The sequence below is a fragment of the Lycium ferocissimum genome, chromosome 4, assembly GCF_029784015.1.
Source record: "Lycium ferocissimum isolate CSIRO_LF1 chromosome 4, AGI_CSIRO_Lferr_CH_V1, whole genome shotgun sequence".
Classification (NCBI taxonomy): Eukaryota; Viridiplantae; Streptophyta; class Magnoliopsida; order Solanales; family Solanaceae; genus Lycium; species Lycium ferocissimum.
This window is the reverse complement of record NC_081345.1, coordinates 64,430,294-64,436,981: the sequence shown is the minus strand read 5'-3', so window position 1 is coordinate 64,436,981 and position 6,688 is coordinate 64,430,294.

The following is a 6,688-nucleotide window of genomic DNA, read 5'->3' as shown; positions in this document are numbered from 1 at the left end:
GTTGGTGTAGGCAGGGCCCGACCTTCGTGGTCGGTAGCCGGATCTTCATCATCCGTATGCCCTATGGGGCCGGTTCACACGCGCCAATCGGCCATGGTAGAGGCAAGAGGGAGAGTCCCAGCTAGCGATCCTCAAGACCGTGATTTATGCTTTGTCGGACGCCAAGATCTCGAGTCTTCCCCCGACGTTGTCTTGTGTATATTATCGGTATTTTCTCATGATGTATATGCTTTGATAGATCCGAGCTCCACGTTGTCGTATGTTACTCCGTACATTGCGGGTCGGTTTAGAGTCAAACCGGAGTCGATTAAACCTTTTGAAGTGTCTACACCCGTGGGCGAATCTAAGAATAGCTAGCCGAGTATATAGAAACTGCATAGTTGTGATTTGTGACCGTCGAACTATGATTGACTTGCATGAGTTAAAAATGGTGGATTTTAATGTTATTATGGGCATGGATTGGTTGGCTTCTTGCTATGCCAATGTTGATTGTAGAATGAAAATGGTTCGCTTCAATTTCCGGGAGAGAACCGCCTTTTAGAATGGAAAGGAAATACGGCGTCACCAAAAGGTAGGTTTATTTCATATCTAAAGGCAAGGAAAATGATCACGAAAGGGTGCATTTATCATCTAGTTCGAGTTCAAGATGTAGAAGCTGAACCGCCGGCTCTTCGCCCGGCCCCGTAGTGAACGAGTTTCCGACGTGTTCCCCAAGAGCTTGTGCCTTCCTCCTGAGCGGGAGATTGATTTTGCTATTGATGTGTTGCCAGACACTAAGCCTATATCTATTCCTCCTTATAGAATGGCTCCCGCAGAATTAAAAGAGTTGAAGGAACAACTGAAAGACTTGCTTGAAAAAGGCTTTATTAGGCCTAGTTCATCCCCGTGGGGAGCACCCGTATTGTTTGTCCGAAAGAAAGATGGCTCCTTGAGAATGTGCATTGACTACCGGCACCGAATAAGGTGACGATTAAGAATAAATATCCTCTTCCGAGGATTGATGACTTATTTGATCAATTACAAGGTGCCAAATGGTTTTCAAAGATAGATTTGAGATCCGGTATCATCAAGTGAGAGTTAGGGAGAAAGATATCCCAAGACAAATTTCTTCGTAACAAGATATGGCCATTTTGAGTTTCGGGTAATGTCATTTGGGCTAACTAATGCACCGGCAGTATTTATGGATTTAATGAACGATGTGTTCAGACCCTTCCTAGATCTATTTGTGATTGTATTCATTGACGATATCTTGGTGTATTCTAGATCCGAGACAGAGCATGCGGATCATTTGCGTACTGTCCTCAGAGTTCTTCAAACTCGAGAGTTGTTTGCAAAATTTTCTAAGTGTGAGTTTTGGTTGAACTCAGTGACATTTCTGGGGCACATTCTATCTACCCGATGGTATTCGAGTAGATAGCCAAAAGATTGAGGCCGTGAAGACTTGGCCAAGGCCCACAACTCCTACGGAGGTTCGTAGCTTTCTAGGCTTAGCAGGTTATTACAGTCTAACTCAAGTAAACCGCCTACCTTAAAGCAGAGCTGAAACAATGCAAGTCACTCTGCTACAGCCTTTCCTTTCCTCAAAGCCTCAGAACGCTCAAAGTCTAGAAATAAAAGGCTCAATGAGTCATAATACTCAATCACAAGTTCCAACGCAAGAATACCCTTCCCTTACCCCATTCCAAGGGGTGGATGATTTTCTAGGTGATAAACAACCTATTTAGACCCTTAGTAATCATTACTCATCACTTTATAACAATATTCTATCAATATTCCCATTACAAGCAGTTTTCCATGGCAAGACGCCATTTTTATAGAACCTTAGGTCTCCAATCACTTAGTTTATGTCTCTAAATGTTCAATTTATGACAAATAGCAACTAACCAACGCATTTAGATGATAACTAAGCGGTAATAACCATAACTCATCAAGTTTAGAAGGTTCATTAATATTCTAGGGTTTCTAATTCAATTTCACCATTAATGACCCATGGGGATGATTACAATAATGAAGGGGAAAGGAATGATAGAATGAAAGCAATGGAACTTACCATGAAAGCAATGGAACTTACCTCACAAGATTGTCTTACCTTAGCTTGAAAATTCTCTCTAAGTGTTTGTTGGGAAGCGTGTTGGAGTGTTATGAATGAGAAAATAAAACTAAGGCATTTAAAACCCGGCTACTGCCTCCCGACGACCGCTGCGCCGCTCACTACGCCGCTGCAGCGGTCCCGTTATAGCGGTCCCTAACTTTCCCGCCTGACCGCTATGGCGGTTGGTTCACTGCTATAGCGGTACCGCCATAGCGGTCCGCCTTCCACCACAGCGGCCACCAAAGAAATGGATGGCCGCTTGTAGCGGTCGAGCGGTTCATTTTAGGCAGTGAGGTCGGTTTTCTGTCCAATTTTCCCCCCTATCACCCCACATTTCATCCAAGGCCTCAAAACATAATACAAAACATGCACACATACAAAAAGATGCCCTACGAATCCATCCGTGGCCTCGGAATTCCCAATGGGGTCCTAAATTGTCATAACGACCGGAAGGGTCGTTACATATACATGACTGTCTACGAGCCTCTAAGAAGAGTATGAAACATCATCATAAGGACGGGACAGGGCCCCGCCATGCCCATAAATACACAAAAGAATAGTATCAACAACTGCAGCTCCGAATCAAATGGAGCTTCTCTATGCAGTCTCTGAACGAGCAGTCTATGGGTCAAGTCTATCTCCCTGTCCACCTGCGGGCATGACGCAGCGTCCACAAACAAAAATAATGTACTGAGTATGTAAAGCATAATCAATAACATAATAGAAGCATGAGAAATAACATAAGATAGAAAAGTCATGGGATGAAAGAGCCATTTATACCTCTAGCGACGTTCATCATATTTACTTACCCTCTTTCTAATGGGAAACTTCCATCTCATACATTTATACATATAGTAGTATATACCCGACCATAGAGGTTCGGTGTCTTACGTACCCGACCATAACAAGGTTCGGTGTTATACATACCTGGCCCTACCAAGGCTCAGTGTTATCCGTACCCAACTGCAGTGGTGTGCGCGCGATAGATATCATACCCGGCCATATAAGCTCGGTGTTCTTAATAATCATACTTTGATATATATATATATATATATATATATATATATATATATATATATATATATATATATATATATATATATATATGTAGGTGCATACGTATCCTCAACATCATCATCATCATCATTACTTTATTATATCCTTCCTTAGAGGATCAACTATTATAGGATGAGACCAATGGTATCATGAGAATATCAAGAATCATAAGTCTTAATGATTCTAAGAATGAAGTCATCTTGGAAGACATTATGGAATTCACATGAAGGTATACAACGATGGGATCATGCCTTAAGAAAGAAGGGCTAGCCTTACATACCTCTTTGTCTTCTTAACTACTTAACGTTCACCGCCCAGGCTTGAGAAATCTACATTTAAAAGGATTCATACCATGGTTAAGTCTTAACGACACTCTTGAATTCAAACTAGAGCAACTCATGAACTAACAAAAATTAGGCAGCATTTTCCCCATTTCATCGACTTCCACCATATCGCAAATAACTCACAAACAACCATAATAACATCCACAACATCATAATCAAGTAGTCATATTCAATTAAGTCTCAAAGTTCATTCTCACATTCAACTTACATCAACAACTTCACATCCACCCTTTGCACAATTTTATACAACACTTCCTTGTCACCATTAATACCCTTCATAGCAAGATTATGTCCATAGCATACTAAGAATAATGACTCAAGTTAGTTTACTACTCACAAACATCATGAAATCTACATTTAGACCTCATCTTCTACTTTCTCCTTTCACCCAAGTTATTCAACAACTAAGCATTCTTAATAACATGAAATAAGAATGAAAACTAACCTTTTATCTCATAAGAATGAGGTTTGGAGCAAATTATCAACTTGTATGAAAACCCTAGCTTCAATACTCAAGAAATCCTTGAAGTCCACTAACCCTGGTGAGTCTTCTAGCACATGGATATCTTGATTCTTGCCTCTTGATCTTTGATTTCTCTTGGATTTGTGTTGATATGGTGTGTGAAATATTCTAGAGCTCTCAAGAGTTGTGGAGAAGATGGGAAATGAAAAATAGAAACTTGGGTCATCTATTTATAACAAAAAAAATAAAGCTTCCCGACGAGATTATATGGACACTTATACGGTCCGTATAATACCACCAGTGATGACCCTTCACTGTAACTGTTATACGGACCCTTATACGGACCGTATAAAGTTATACGGACTGTATAAGTGGTCGTATAACTCACCTTTTTCCAAAATTGTTTTCGTTGATTCGTTTGATCTCCAATCCTTGTAGAACCTTCTTGGCACTCATAAACACTTCATTAACCATACAATAGGCCCTATAGCAGCCCCTCAAGACATTACTAAATAAATATTAGCTCAATCATAGCGAAAACCTTTCCAAACATGACTTAGATTTCACTTCCTTCAACGAACTTAATTTCACATATTCACATGACTTCGAAATCTTATGGTACTCACTTTAAGCTATCTAATACTCTCCTTAATCCCGTAAGGACTTCATATTCACCTTAAGCTCGCATTAGTCTACTCACAATGCAACAATCCGAAATCTCCGGGATGTAACATATAGATGGTTACTATAATATTTTTATAACTTCTCATAATCTAATAATTTCAATTTTGTATCACTGAGTAGATGTCAAATAATTTCATATATTTAAAACAATTCAAGTCTATTTTGGAGTAAAAAAAATGATTTAATCCACTATTAATAAGAAATAATCAATTCTATAAGAGACTTCATCTTCTTAAAATTTTCAAAGTCTTCATGAGTTTGTTTATTTTTATATATTGCATAATGTTTATTACACTACAATTTATGTGAATGTGTTTGACTGGACACAAAGTATAGGAGAAAAAGAAAACAAAAATTATATTTTTTGGTTTAAAACACACCATAGAAATTTTTTGGCTATGACATCTCATAAAGGGTAGAACGAAAATTATAAAATTAGTTTTTTATCAAATATGAAAAGATGTAAATTGAAATTATTTATTTCAATAACCTCTATCACATTTCAAGAAAAGAAGTATAAAATATAATATTTTTTATTCATAATTTTTATAATATGTAATGAATAAAAAAAAAAAAAAAAAAAAAAAAAATTGGGGCCTACTGGAAGAAATAGAACAACAAACAAACAGAAAATTAACTAACGAAGATCCAAAAACAAAATTTAAAAAGATAAGAGCCTAAACTAACCTTGCTGGGAAGCAATCAATTGAGTCTCCATCTGCTCTCTGTAGTTTTTATCCTTGACATCAAATTAATACTCTTCAACTTTAATCATAGTAGTTCAGAGTTCTACTGTTTTCCTTTGTAGAGAGACAGAAAGGGGTAATAGAGAGTGAAGAATGTGACTCAGAATTTCAAAGACGAACCCTCTGTTTGGATGGTTGTTTCCCGTGGTTCATTAATGTATAGTATGGTATGGTACAATATGGTGTTGTGTTGTATTGTATCGTATTAATGAACACAATGTTTGATAGATCGTATCGTTTGTTGTGGTTTAATAACATTGTATTGTTTAGTTTGACTGTATGGTACTGTATAATAATTTGTAAGTTTACTAAAATACCCTTAACTCTTAATTAGAAATTAGTTTATATATATTAATAAAACTCAGGTAAAGAATAAAATATGAACTTTAAAAAATAAGTAGGTAGTGGGTGGATGGTGTGAGGTGGGTGGTTGTGGGATGAGGGTCGGGGTAGTGGGTGGTAGGGTGAGGCGTGAGTGGTTGTGGGGGTGGGGTGGCGATGAGGGGTAGTGGGTAGGGGTAGTGGGTGGTAGGCTGGGGGTGAGTGGTTATGGGGTGGGATTGGGCGGTAGTGAGGCGTAGTGGGTGGTGGTTGGGGTGGGTGGCAGAGGAGTGAGGTAGTTGGGGGTGGGGGTGGGTGGTAGGCGGGCGGGGTGGGGGTGGGGGGTGAGCAAAGTGGTGTGAACAAGTGGGGTGAGTGGTAGGATGAGTGTGGGGGTGGGGATGGGGTGGATAGTGGATGGTGGGGCAGGGTTGGGGTGAGGGTGAATGATAGGATGGGGGTGGATGGTGGAGGGTGAGGTATAATGGAGAAATGAAATACGTAATCACGGAAAAACCATCAAATCTGTGGTTACAAAAATTGAAACTTTTCATGGTTATATAACCATGGGATGAACCACGAGTTTACAACACCATACCACATAATTTTAAGAATAATGAAAATAAACATGGTTTCATAGAAAATCATACATTAATGAACCACGGGAAACCACCATCCAAACGGGGGAAGGAACAGGAAGACACTGAAGTTTGGACGGATGCCTATTGGAGGTAGGTATTTACAATTATACCCTTCATCGTACTAGGGCTCACACTTAATACAAAGTAATAAAAAGTAAAAAATGGCGGGAAAAAAAGAAAAAGAATAAAGAAAACAAAGCCCCAATCTCAATCCAGACCCGCCAATTAGAATTCACTCTGTTCTCTCTTTCTCCTTTAACATTGAAAGTAAAAGCACAACTAACCCAAGAATCATTGAAAAAAAAGGTATGGTTTTTATGATTCCCCCAAAAACCCGGTTT